General features: G+C 37.1%; 1 protein-coding gene and 1 pseudogene across 3 annotated transcripts in view; both read right to left on the minus strand.

Annotated features, from left to right (window-relative positions):
• The window catches only part of NR6A1 (nuclear receptor subfamily 6 group A member 1), a 206,910-nt gene that overhangs the window by 141,804 nt on the left and 52,441 nt on the right, over positions 1-12,665 (minus strand). The window lies entirely within an intron of this gene.
• Positions 1-12,665, minus strand: part of LOC149749050 (large ribosomal subunit protein eL6 pseudogene) — a 105,376-nt pseudogene that overhangs the window by 41,495 nt on the left and 51,216 nt on the right.

The raw sequence follows: 12,665 nt of genomic DNA on the forward strand, positions 1-12,665 counted from the left end.
AATCATACCCCCTATTAGAGTCTCATGTATAAAGTAAGTGTAATACCAAATACCTGGCAGAACTGTCGTGAAGATTAAATGTGGATGATTTACATATTTATATAGATTTTTAATATACTACATATACATATATAATACATATCTATATACTTTATCTATTTATACAAACTTTATTGTAAATATATACTTACATATATGTGACATGTTGAATACAGTATATTTATGTGTGTGTGTGCATATATGTATATGTACAAAAAATCACAATGGATGGTGAATGTTAACTAAGCCTAATGTGGTAATCATTTCACAATATATGTAAATCAAACCATCATGCTGTACACCTTAAACTTACACAGTGATATATGTCAATTATTTCTCAATAAAGCTGGAAAAAAATCACAATGCCTGACACTGAAAGGATGCTCAAGAAAAGGAAGTATTTATTATAAATACCTACTAAACACTGAACCCTATGCCAGGTACTATTCACCTCTGCATCTGGACAGCACTTGATATGTTGTTTAACTGCTTATTTTCCCCAAGATCATAAAAGAGCAAATCCCATGTGATTTACTTCTTATCTACCCACAAAGAGAATAAAACACACATAGTAACACATGTCCAACTGCCATCTGTTAAGTAAATTGAACTAACTTCGTTATAAAAAGGTAACTGAACAAACAGAAGGATCAGCAAGACTCAGAAAATACACGGTGTTTACCATGAGAACATAAAAAAACTGACTTTTTAAGTACAGCACAAAAAAGAAATTGTTAGATATATTATTTACGTAATTTATATTGATTGATCAACCTATACTGAGCTCCACTACATGCAAACTAAGCCCTTTGGGGATCCCAGAACAGGCTGTCTTCTCTCCAGCAGCCTACAGCAGCCCTCTGAGTCTGATGGGATTAAGGAAGTTTCTACCACTTGCCTAGAGTTTCCTAACATTTGGAGCTCCACAGTAGTGGTTCTCAAAGTGTGGTTCATAGATGTCCCCAAGACCCTTTTCACAGAGTCTGCAAGATCAAAGCTATTTCTGTACTAATTATAAGACATTATTTTGCCTTTTTCACTTGACATTTGCACTGACGGGGCAAAGACAGTGTTAAGTTAAATGGCTGGCCTTAGCACTAATTAAAGCAGTGGCACCAAAATATACTGATAGTCATTGTATTCATCACTGCCACACACTGGGGGGTACAGGTGCGGCAGGGGAGGGGGGAACCCAGACATTTTAACTGAAGAATGTCTTTGATGAAGCAATAAGATTTATCGGTTTTATTAAATCTTGATGCTTGAGTACATAATTTTTTTATATTTTGTGAAAAAAATGGAAAGTACACATAAAGCAATTCTACTGTACACTGGCTGTCCCAAAGGAAATGCACTTTGAGCTACTGTTTGAGTTGTATACTCAACTAGCCAATTTTTTCATGGATCACCAATCTACTTGAAAGAACAACTAACAGAAAATTATGGTAATTCAGACTTGGATGTCTGACAGATTTTCTTGAAAATGAACAAAGTGAGCATGTCATTTCAAGGAGAATAACTGACAGTCTTTGTTGCCAATGATAAAATTCAAGGCTTTAAACAAAAATTAGAATTTTGTAAAATTTATATCTGCCACTGTGTGCTTCACACAGCTTCCCAATATTTAAAAGTGTTTCCAGGGACTTCCCTGGCTATCCAGTGGTTAAGACTTCGCCTTCCAATTCAGGGGGTGTGGGTTTGATCCCTGGTCAGAGAGCTAAGATTCCACATGCCTCATGGCCAAAACACCAAAACATAAAACAGAAGCAATATTATAACAAATTCAATACAGACTTTAAAAATGGTCCACATCAAAAAAAATAAATAAATCTTAAAAAAAATAATATATACAATTATCTGAAGAAACTATTAAAATTCTCCTCCCTTTTCCATATATATGTATGGATAAAGGCCAGATTTTCTTTGTATACCTCAGCCAAAATAACATACTGAAACAGATAGAAAGCAGATGCAGATACATGCAGATATGAGAATTCAGTTGACTTTTATAAAGCCAGACATTAAAGAGAGCTGCAAAAATATAAAATAATCCCACAGTTCTCACTAAGCTTTTTGGAGAAAAAAATAACTACTTTTATACTTTTTTTTTTTTTTTTTTTTTGCGGTACGTGGGCCTCTCACTGTTTTGGCCTCTCCCGTTGCGGAGCACAGGCTCCGGACGCGCAGGCTCAGCCGCCATGGCTCAAGGGCCCATCCGCTCTACGGCATGCGGGATCTTCCCAGACCGGGGCACGAACCCGTGTCCCCTGCATCGGCAGGCGGACCCCCAACCACTGCGCCTCCAGGGAAGCCCTATACTTATTTTTATTTTAAAATGTTATTTATGTTGGTATGTAATGGGTTTGTTTTTATTTCAAATGAATTAATAAATATTTTAATTTCTCAGTTTTAATTTCTAATACAGTAAAGTGACAGCTATAATCCAAATAAACAAAAGCTCCTGGAAACCTCAATAATTTTTACAAATGTAAAGAGTTTTTGTATGACAAGAGATCTTAGAGATCTGACCTTGGGTTTGGTTGATATAATTTTTCTTAATGGAAAACTATGAAAACTGAAGTAACATACAGCATAGTCAAGACTGGGTCTCCTGATTTCAATTTTACATTCATTCTGGACCACGTTTCCTGAATTCACTAAAACAATAATTTAGAAGCCCCTCATTCCATTCTTCCCAGTAAGCAGGAAGTTTGACCAAATAATTAATTACAATAGTAACAGTAACTGAAATTTGCATGTTATGTCCTAGCTATTTTTATACTGCTGCTTTCACTTAATTCTCACAAGCCTGTGATATAAGTACAATTAATTACTAACCTCTAGATGAGAAGCAGAAGTTAAACCAGAAGTCAGAGAGCTACTTAATGGCAGAGATGGGATGTGAAAATAACACTTCTAACAGAGAGATATATCAGCAAAAAAGCTTTCTCGTAACTCTCAATCAAAACATTTGTGTGGTCACCCGCAGGGGCATTTAGGGAAATACAGGACCTGTGACTCTGGCCCAGTACACCTTCAGATGTAGGCAGAACAAAACACTAGCCTGGAGTATGGCCACACAAATTTAGTTCTACACTAAATGGCAAGAAAACAAGCAAATAGGGAGATGTGCTAGATATATAACCAAGTGCCTCTCTTCCTCACCCATCTAGCGACTCTACCATCACCCATTAAAAAGAAGTGACAGGAGTCAAGGGTGAAGGATTTGTTACTGACACACAGCTGGGGCAGTGAAAACTCCTGGCAGGTGTTCTCTAAGCTATAACTCCTCTCCTATGCAAACTAACCCCCAAGCTGAGTCCTCCTGGCTTTATCACACTGAGGCTCGACAAGAGCCATCATTAGTGTCCAAACTCCACTTTTTCCAGGCTGATGACATGTGTCAGACCTTGATTCCTGGTGCTACTCCTGCCTGCCAACTCCGGAAAGACTTCTGTAATGGCTTTGGGTTTTTAAAAAAATACTTCAAGTCACAAGGCAGCAGCTGACACCAACTCCCTCCTGAGGATGGACACTTGGCCAGGAGCCCAAGCTGAAGTGGATTTGGAGATTCTTGATCTTCTTTGAAATCATTCCTAACTTCTCGCTGGCAATTAAAATAAAATCCTCCCCAGAGAACAGCCAGAGGTTGGGCAAGCCTCTTCCATCCAGTGGTAGTCACCTTTGATTAGAGAAAAGTGTTAAAGTGTAGCAGCAACTGATAAATGTCAGAGCCTGGAGGGCCTTCAGAGTTTTGATCACTTACGGCTATTTCTCATTTCATACCATGAACAGTTTCTAAGCCAACACCACTCAGCATTGCTTACTTAGTCAAATGCTTCAGGTCAGCATACCAAACTCAAGTCAATGGTCCGTTTGCACTAGTTCTGAGTGCCTCCCTAAGGCTAAGATGTTTGACTTGCCAGGCAGATGACCTGACGTGCTCTGCACATGCCCAAGAGGACATTAGGAAACATCCACAAAAAAGTGGCCTTTTCATGGTGGAGAGGTAGTGTGGTATAAGTGAACACACAAAAAATGCAAGCACACACACAGAGTCAAGGATTTCAATTTTGATTCGCTGTGTGACTTCATTTCCCTTCAACATCTGTGTCCTTATCAATTAAAGAAAGATCTTAGCCTAAATCAGAGATTCCCAAATGTCTGTGGAATGGCTACATCAGAACCCTCCGAGGGCTTGTGAAAACTACAGAACCTATTCCTAAAGGATCTGATTTACTAAGTCTAGGGTGATACCTAGGAATCTGCATTTTTAGCAACCTATATTCCCCACCACCACCACTTTTAATTCTGATGCAAAGTCAGGTTTGGAAATCATTAGACTAAATGACCTCTAAGACTCCTGATAGCTTTCAAAGTTATAAAACTATAGACTGGAACTTATTTTCTATTCTTTCATCCCAGAATGTTTTCCCCTATCCACTATTAGCATTCCCACTCAAACATCAGGATTGTCTAATTTCAGGTTAGCAATGGAGACATAAGTCTAAGAGCAGTATGTCAAGTATTAATAGCTTACCCAACCAAGTACACTGCTATTTCATTTATGAAAGTAGATCTAAGCATCGCTTTTCTACACAATATACATAGAAAAATAAAACTTTTAACACATATTTTGCAAAGATTCAACTATTTGCTGGAAACAGTCAAGAAAAACAACATTTAAAAAGCATTTTACCTAAATGTTATGAATAACTAAAAAGTTATGGCATGAATATACTTAATTAGTACTTGTGACTCATGATGCCTTAACACAAAGCTATAATCTACCTGAGGCAAAAAGAATTTTATAACAATAGAGGTCAAGTTTTTAAAGCATCAATAATAAAGTACCATATGATTAAATTTTTAACCCAATAAACTAAAATGGGCCAGAGGAGAAATCAAAATCCTACGTTACTGATATATCAACAGGGTTTCATTATAAAAAAGGAAAGATTGAGTCCTCTGATCGCTGTTCTTGTTTATTTCATTAACTGGTTGTTGCAAACACACGCCTGTTGCTCTAAAGGACTCTCAAAAATCTCCTCCAACACTTTTCACACACTGTAATGAAACCCAATATTCTTTCCAGCTCATTCCTTAATTCCCATGAATATTAGCTACTGCATGATTTGGGCTCCTATTTCTTTTACAACTTTCAATGCCTAACTCATTTATGTACTCATTTATCTCAGCTAGACAACAATCCTTGGTACAGAGTTACTTAGAAGAGTTCACTGATAACAGATATCCTGTGAATTAATTTACCATGGAAAAACAGAGTCCTGCTTCCGGTGGGTTTGCAAAATAATCTAAAATAGTAATACCTCAAAACACATGAAGTCACTGTAATTAAGGGATGGAGAATTCAGGTGGCCTCTAGAATATTTTGATAGGCTTTGAAGTGTGCATCCCATAATGCCTTTGGCACTTGACCAATTTGCTATCTCACTGAGTTGGCCTCCCCGCTCCTGTCTTCTAGACTCATCTGAAATAGCTGAAGAAACCTGATATAAAGTTGCCATGTCAAATAGTAAAATGTTCCAAGCTATTAAGTTTAAGCTTCTATTCCTACCTCTCAACTCCTTGGTAAAAACCTCAAGCAGGCTAAATATAATAAAGACCAATAATTCCATATACAACTGCAATCTTTGGCAGACTCTTTTTTCCCCGCTTCCTAATATTCAAGTAAATACTCTGAATTTAGCAGCCTCCTTTGTAAGCTTTGCCTTGAAACAACACAATTTTTCAGCCTAACTTAAAGCCAGAATTAGTAGTCAAAGTGCTGGAATCAGATCCAAACCAAATGGTTGCTGGGGAAGTTGTTGCAGGGAGGCAGGAGATAGGGAACTGCTGCGAAATAAGATAAATTCATTCAAATATTTGTGTTAACTTCTCTTCCTGCAACTTATTTTAGAAAGTTGCTAACTGTACAAGCACAGAGTTACTAATTAATGATTGGTACCTGCAATTCGTACAAAACTTGATGAAGTCTAAATATCCACTCTTCCAGAGACCATCATTATATTACATCTTTATAGTTATCATTGTCCTAGGTTATACTGCACAGGTTATGCTATAGGGAAAGGTGTGACTAGATGATGGTGAGTCTGCACTACTGCTGGCAAGCAGCCACTCCTAATAAGATGGAGATTGAGATTTCCAAAACTAGCAATATTACACCAGTGACAACAGATTGCAAAATCTTGGTCTAAAGCTCTGGTCAGGATTTCTCATCCTGAAGTTCGTAGGGAGGCTATGGATGGGTTCTTAGATTCCATAAATGAAACTCCTTTCAAATTTTTGTGTTTACGTGCATGTATTTAGGGAGAGAATCCATAGCTTTCCACAGAGTTTTAAATTATATACCTAACTTAATCCTCACAATCAATATGAGATAGGTACTAACATTATTCTCATTTTTACAGATTGAAGAAATTGAAGCTTATAGGAGATAAAAACTTTACATAAGGTCACAAAGAAAGTGGTAGAGCATTAATTTCAAAAATGTCTTTAAAACACACATATACATATGTATATTATGTATTGGCTAGTCAGACATTGTTTTAATTATAAAAGGTTTTTACATTAGTGTATATGCACTGGAAACCAAATTCTGGGCAAAACATGCAATTTTATTTAGTAACATAAATAATAGTTGTAAATGATTTTAACAATTTAAATCATTTTGAAATAACTTATATAAAAACACAAACCTGACATGTATTACCTCATTTAGTCCTCAGAACAGTCCTATGAGGTAGATACTATCATTATCTCCATTTTATAGATAAGGAAACAGAGAAACAAAGAGGTTAAATAAGGTCACATAGCTATTAAGTTGCAAAGTCAAGATTCTGGCTCTGAAGTCTGTGCTCTTTTAATAGTGCTTCCCCAAACAATTAATATACGAAAAATGTAAACTACAGTCACTTCAAAGGGGAAAAAAAAAGCCAAATAAAAATCAAATTGGAGAAGTCTATCATGATAAGGTACTTCATTTATTCTATTTACCACATATGAACCAAGAGCAATGAGAAGAGAGACCTACCAAATACATTTGCATGCTACTTTCACATACATAACCTCCTGTGATTTTCACAGCTGTGTGCACAGGAAGAGCGAGTGCTATTTGTCCAGCATCTTAAAGATGAGTTAACTGAGGCTCTGAGGGGTTACTCTCAATACTATTCACCATTATCTGAACTTCCCTGCCTCTAGGATTTCCTGTACAGAGTTTTGAATATCTTTCCTTCTTAGTCTAGTAAAAATTCAACTAAACCTTCAAGGCCCAGATCAGATGTGACCATTTAAAAGATATGCCTTTCCTGACACTCACTCCTAGGCAGAATTAACCCTTCTTTTCTCTATTCTCCCTTAACATAGTTCATACCATTTCGTCAGCACAGCAATCATCCTCTTTGTCATCAGCTGTGTCTATGTCTAGTTCTCTGCGTAGACACTGGGCTCAGTGATGGCAAGGGCTGTATGTAGGAGAAAGGGTTCCTAGAAAAGATTCTGCTGTTGAGTTAGTAGAAGGATGAAGCAGAACATTGGCAGTCTGGCTAAGAGAAACATGGATTCATGCTGACATTTTGTTGTCATCTTTATAACTTAAGACTTTGTCCTCAAGAATAGCAACATTACCTCAAACACTTCTAAAGATGTTCCCTGTATAGTGTTTGGGAAGTTATGGGCAGACAGCCACCTGAGACGGTGACTCCCCTTCTATGCTACTAATCTCTCAAATACCTATTGTTTTATTAAATTTATGCTTCTTGTTTCTTTCAAGTATATCAAGAGGCCTCAAGAGGACTATGAAAACATTTACATCTCCAACTCAGAGCAATGTGGGTTTCACAATATTTCGTAGTACCTCTGGAAAAGGAAAGAAAGGAGGTAAGTGAAACAATAAAGGATGGCATGGTGAGTTTTGACAAACTCAAAACCAGTCTAAATGAATTTATTAATTTGGACCAATTTATTAAATGTGTAGTAGCTTCTATAATCTGGCTAATTTAACCCTCAACTTTTTTAACCCCTAGACTTCTGCACTGAGTACATACATCTCTTGGCCAAACTCACTGAAAAGATCCAATGCGTGCCTTAAATTTGCTTGATGATAAAAACTAAACTTAAGGATTTAAAGCAAATTGAAGGAATGAAGATAACGAAGGCCTTTATTGCCCTGAAAATTAACTGTCTCAAACACAATGGGAAACACCCCTACGTCACTTTAGAAACCTTTCACTCTTCTCTAGTTTTTCAAGTCTACGAAAAGCATTCTTTTTAGAATGCCATAAATTTAAGAAATCGTATTTTGTAAACATCTAATGGTTTGGGGGAGCAGAGGTCAGTATTTTTTTAAAGCCTGACTATTATCAAAATGGAATAAGACATTGACTTCTCTTCATATTATCAGGCCAAGGAGAAGACCATCTAAAATAAACCCATTAAAGAGTTTTTAAAATACCACACAGTAACAGTTGCTTGATGTTTTGTTGTCGATTGTATACAATTTACTGTCATAATACTGAGGACTCAACAAAGCTGGCTAACTGAAGTGTTTTGACAGAGGGTGAGATAATTAAACTGATGTAGAACGTAAACAGTTTATATCCAAACCAAATTCTCAGTGGCTGATTTTTTTTTTAATGTGTACCATTTGGCTATTTAAAAATGAATTTGAGAACAGTCAACTTTTAATATTTAAACTTAAAGCAAATGGTAATAACTATCCCGGATTAAAGATTAACCTCAATTCAGCCAGCAGTTCTATAAGCACTTTTTCTACGGAGCATGCCTGGATCCCTCCCATTATAAACCCTATATTCTGAAAAATTCCATGTAATTAATTCATTTTCCAGATTTTTCATCAAGGACATTCAACAGGCAATAAAAAATAACCAGTATGTCTACAATGCACTGATACCATTTCTGCCAAAAGCTAAGACACCTGACATTTTAGTTACCCTCTGTGACCTTACTGAGGAGAAATGCAGGCTTTCTATTAGGTGGTAGAGTTCTTATTTTTTGCTTTTTCAATATGGAAAATAGACTACCCCTGAACCTCTGTGGTAACTTGGTGATCCAGGATCTCAGCTAGAGAGATCACCATTTATAAAGGTCAATTTTTTTTATCTTCTTCTATGAAACATTTCACCTACTATTATTACAGGCAAACAAGAAGAGGATGTTTACTTGTTTGACTTAGATCTCACTGAAGGTCCTGCCCCCAGATATACAACAGTAAGTTTTGTGGTGGTCAACGGAAGAGGCAGTACGATCAGTGAGTTTTTGCTATCATAAAGTCCAGTATTCAAGGTCTAGCTTGCAACCTTGGCTCCTGGCTATGTAACTTTGGGCAAATCACTTAAGACTCAGTTTTCTCATGAGGTCAAAGTACGTTGAGAATTTAAGGAGATAAAAATATATAAATCCCAGTATACAGTAAGTCCTCAATATATGTTAATTTCTTTCTTATCCTTGCCCTTTAATAATTAAAGTACTACTATAAAATGGGATATCTGATATGTTCAGAATTACAAAATTATACTATTCAAAGCTCTTTTCTCAGATATCCATTTGAGTCTGCTTATATATAAATAACTGCAGCCTCACAATCCTGAAGTTTGTTAGCTCTGCGCTGTACACAAAGTGATTTCTTAAATACTCACAACTTCAAACCCGGAAAAGAATGTGAGAGGCTCCATCAGCAGTGGTCTCTCAGGCTCATTGGCTCCTGAAACATGGGTGCAGGCTGAAGAAGGGCTGCCAGGGCCAGGACCCAGTCTTCAGAGGACTCCAAGGAACATTCAACGCTGTCGGTGAGTTTGGGATTTGAAAAAACCACCGACCGTTGACTGTACCTTGGGGTCCTTATAGACAACACTATATTTCCTGAAGCAAAGGAGCATGCTGTGCCTTCACATATCACATTAGATCACCAAAATCAGTCCTGCTCCCCATCCCCCAGAGGTGGTCCAGTTAATTTTTTAAAAGCTCCCCTCTATTTCTCTTGCCCATTGTTCCTTGCTTTTTGTTGTGTTTTCGACAAACAAGTATTTCATTTCAACAAGATAAGGAAAGCTCCATGATAATACCTAACGTTTTTAAATGTCTCCTAGAAATAGGCCATTCTGGAGAGAAACTGGATGTAGCAAGAAGAGAATTATTAAAAACATGTATTTCATTTTGGAGTAAAATCCAGTTAAGTATTTTATAGCCATTTCTCCCATGTCCCCTCAAAACCTTTAATTAGGGACAAGGGGAGGATTTAATAAGCAAAAATAGCACAGAACTGTCCAATGTCTGCACAGTTCTTAACACATTCTACCTCCAATTACAGTTAATGTAGTTAAGTTCTGACAGCCCCATTAGAATACGAGCTGTTTGAAAACAGCAACTGCCTCACCATTTCCATCCACACATAAGCTGATTTCCATGTTCGTTAAATTCAAGTAAAAAGTCACGTCTGGAGTCAGAAGGATCTGGGATGAATCTTGGCTCAGAACTCCCTAACTAGCTGTGTGACCCTGGGCAAGTGTCCGAGTCTCAGCTTTCTCATGTATAAAATGGGGGATAATAAGTATCCCTACCTCATAGAGTTTTGAGATTCAATAAGATAATATATAAAGTGCTTTGTACCATTCCTAGCACACAAAAATGCTCAATAAATGTAAGCCATTATTATTTAACCCAAAGCATAATCTGTGCTAATTTACTTTGAAAGGCACTCATAATTCTCAGTTCAAAACAGAGAGAAAGAAATAGGGTCCTCAGCTCTTGTTTATACCTACCAGTATGCAAGCACTGCCTGTGTAGTCACAGAGCTACCCGTTAGCTTTTCCAAGAGCTCCTTCCCTTCCCTGAACCATAGTTTCTCCATCTTTAAGAATCTCCCAGCTCTACTGTCAATGTTATCTATAATTATGTGGATCCTCAACAGCCGGCTGGTTACTAAGAGAGATGCCAGAACCAGACCTCAAAAATCCAGCGTGGAAAAGAAGAGCCAGGAGTTGGGACAGGCCAGGGCAACTCCACCAACTTGAAACACTGATGGCTGCACTCAACATTCATTGCTGTCGGTGGGTTTGAGTCTGAGTCAACTCACTGATCAATGAATGCAAACTGCGGACCAAACAACCCAAGGGAAGCAAAATCGTGTGTAGAGAATCACCCAAGTGTATCAGCTACTGTGCTGGGTGGGAGCTGCTGCTCTCTCCAATGTACTGGCTAAAGGCTTTGGTTCTAATACAGAGTAAGCCCTCTAAATTCCTAATACTTTTCTTCGCCCCCCCCGCCTTTATTTTTTTAAAAAAACGATGTTTTAGAATTAAGGGAATATTTTATAGAAAGAATAAACATCATACCATATTTTAAAAAACAATGTTTTCATAATTTTTAAATTTAAAAGAATCACATGCTCATTATTTAAAATTCAAATAAGAAATAAATAAGAACTGAAGATCCCTTTCCTCATCATCTGCAATCATCTCCGCAATGGAAATCACCCATAACTATAATAAATCAGTTTAACAACTCGTTTAAAATAATAAATATAATTATAACAAACTATTTATTATATTATCTATCATTAAAAGGATAAATATCATAAGTAAACGAAATATTTATTTTATTTCCTTGAAGACCTTTATCCATGAACATATAAACAGATACATACCACAACTTCGTGGTTTTTTGGAAGGTGGCTTAAAACAAAAACTACCTCATTTTATTTTATTTTATTTTTTATTTTTTTGGCTGCACCGCATGCCTTGCAGAATTCTCAGTTCCCTGACCAGGGGTTGAACCCAGGCCACAGTAGTGAAAGCCCAGAATCCTAACCACTAGGCCAGCAGGGAACTCCCCAAAACTACCTCATTTTATACTTACTCCCACACAATCTTCTTTTTCACTCAGATATACATTACAGATAGCCTTCCACAACAATCTTGTTATAGTTATATTAACTATACAGTTATACGCCTTAGTATGAACACCCTGGTTATTATTGTTCAAATATATTTAAATATTCTCTTTTGACCAAAACTATAAGGTCCATTCATTCTGACCTTTGCAACTCCCATCCCTCAATTAAGAGAAAAAAACAAGTGAGATGGGAGATTCACTTCATTTCTCTTAGCAAAAATTAAAATATAGTATCAACTCTCTGAATCCTTTAAAATAAGATAAGCCACTAAATCTTTCATGATAATGACAGGAAAACAAATGCGTTGGTCATGAATAATTTATCATACACATAAGTCTGAGACAGAAACAGATTCTCATAGCAAAAGTCAAATTAAATAAGGCAGCAGGAGAAGAGGCTTGTCAACTTAGCCTTCTGAAAATTTTTTTCTCAGAGGTAGGAAGGAAGGTGAAGTGCAGGTGAAGTGAGACAAGAACTAAAAAGACAAATCAAAGCCAAAAGAAAAATGCAAAAAATGATGAGAATTGGGACTTCCCTGGTGACGCAGTGGTTAAGAATCCACCTGACAATGCAGGGGACACAGGTTCAAGCCCTGGTCCAGGAAGATCCCACATGCCACAGAGCAACTAAGCCCATGCGCCACAACTACTGAGCCCGCGTGCCACAACTACTGAATCCCGCATGCGTGGAG

Source organism: Delphinapterus leucas, chromosome 6 (genome assembly GCF_059928025.1).
Source record: "Delphinapterus leucas isolate spDelLeu-1000000601 "Yukka" chromosome 6, BTC_Dleu_Yukka2, whole genome shotgun sequence".
NCBI classification, from domain to species: Eukaryota; Metazoa; Chordata; class Mammalia; order Artiodactyla; family Monodontidae; genus Delphinapterus; species Delphinapterus leucas.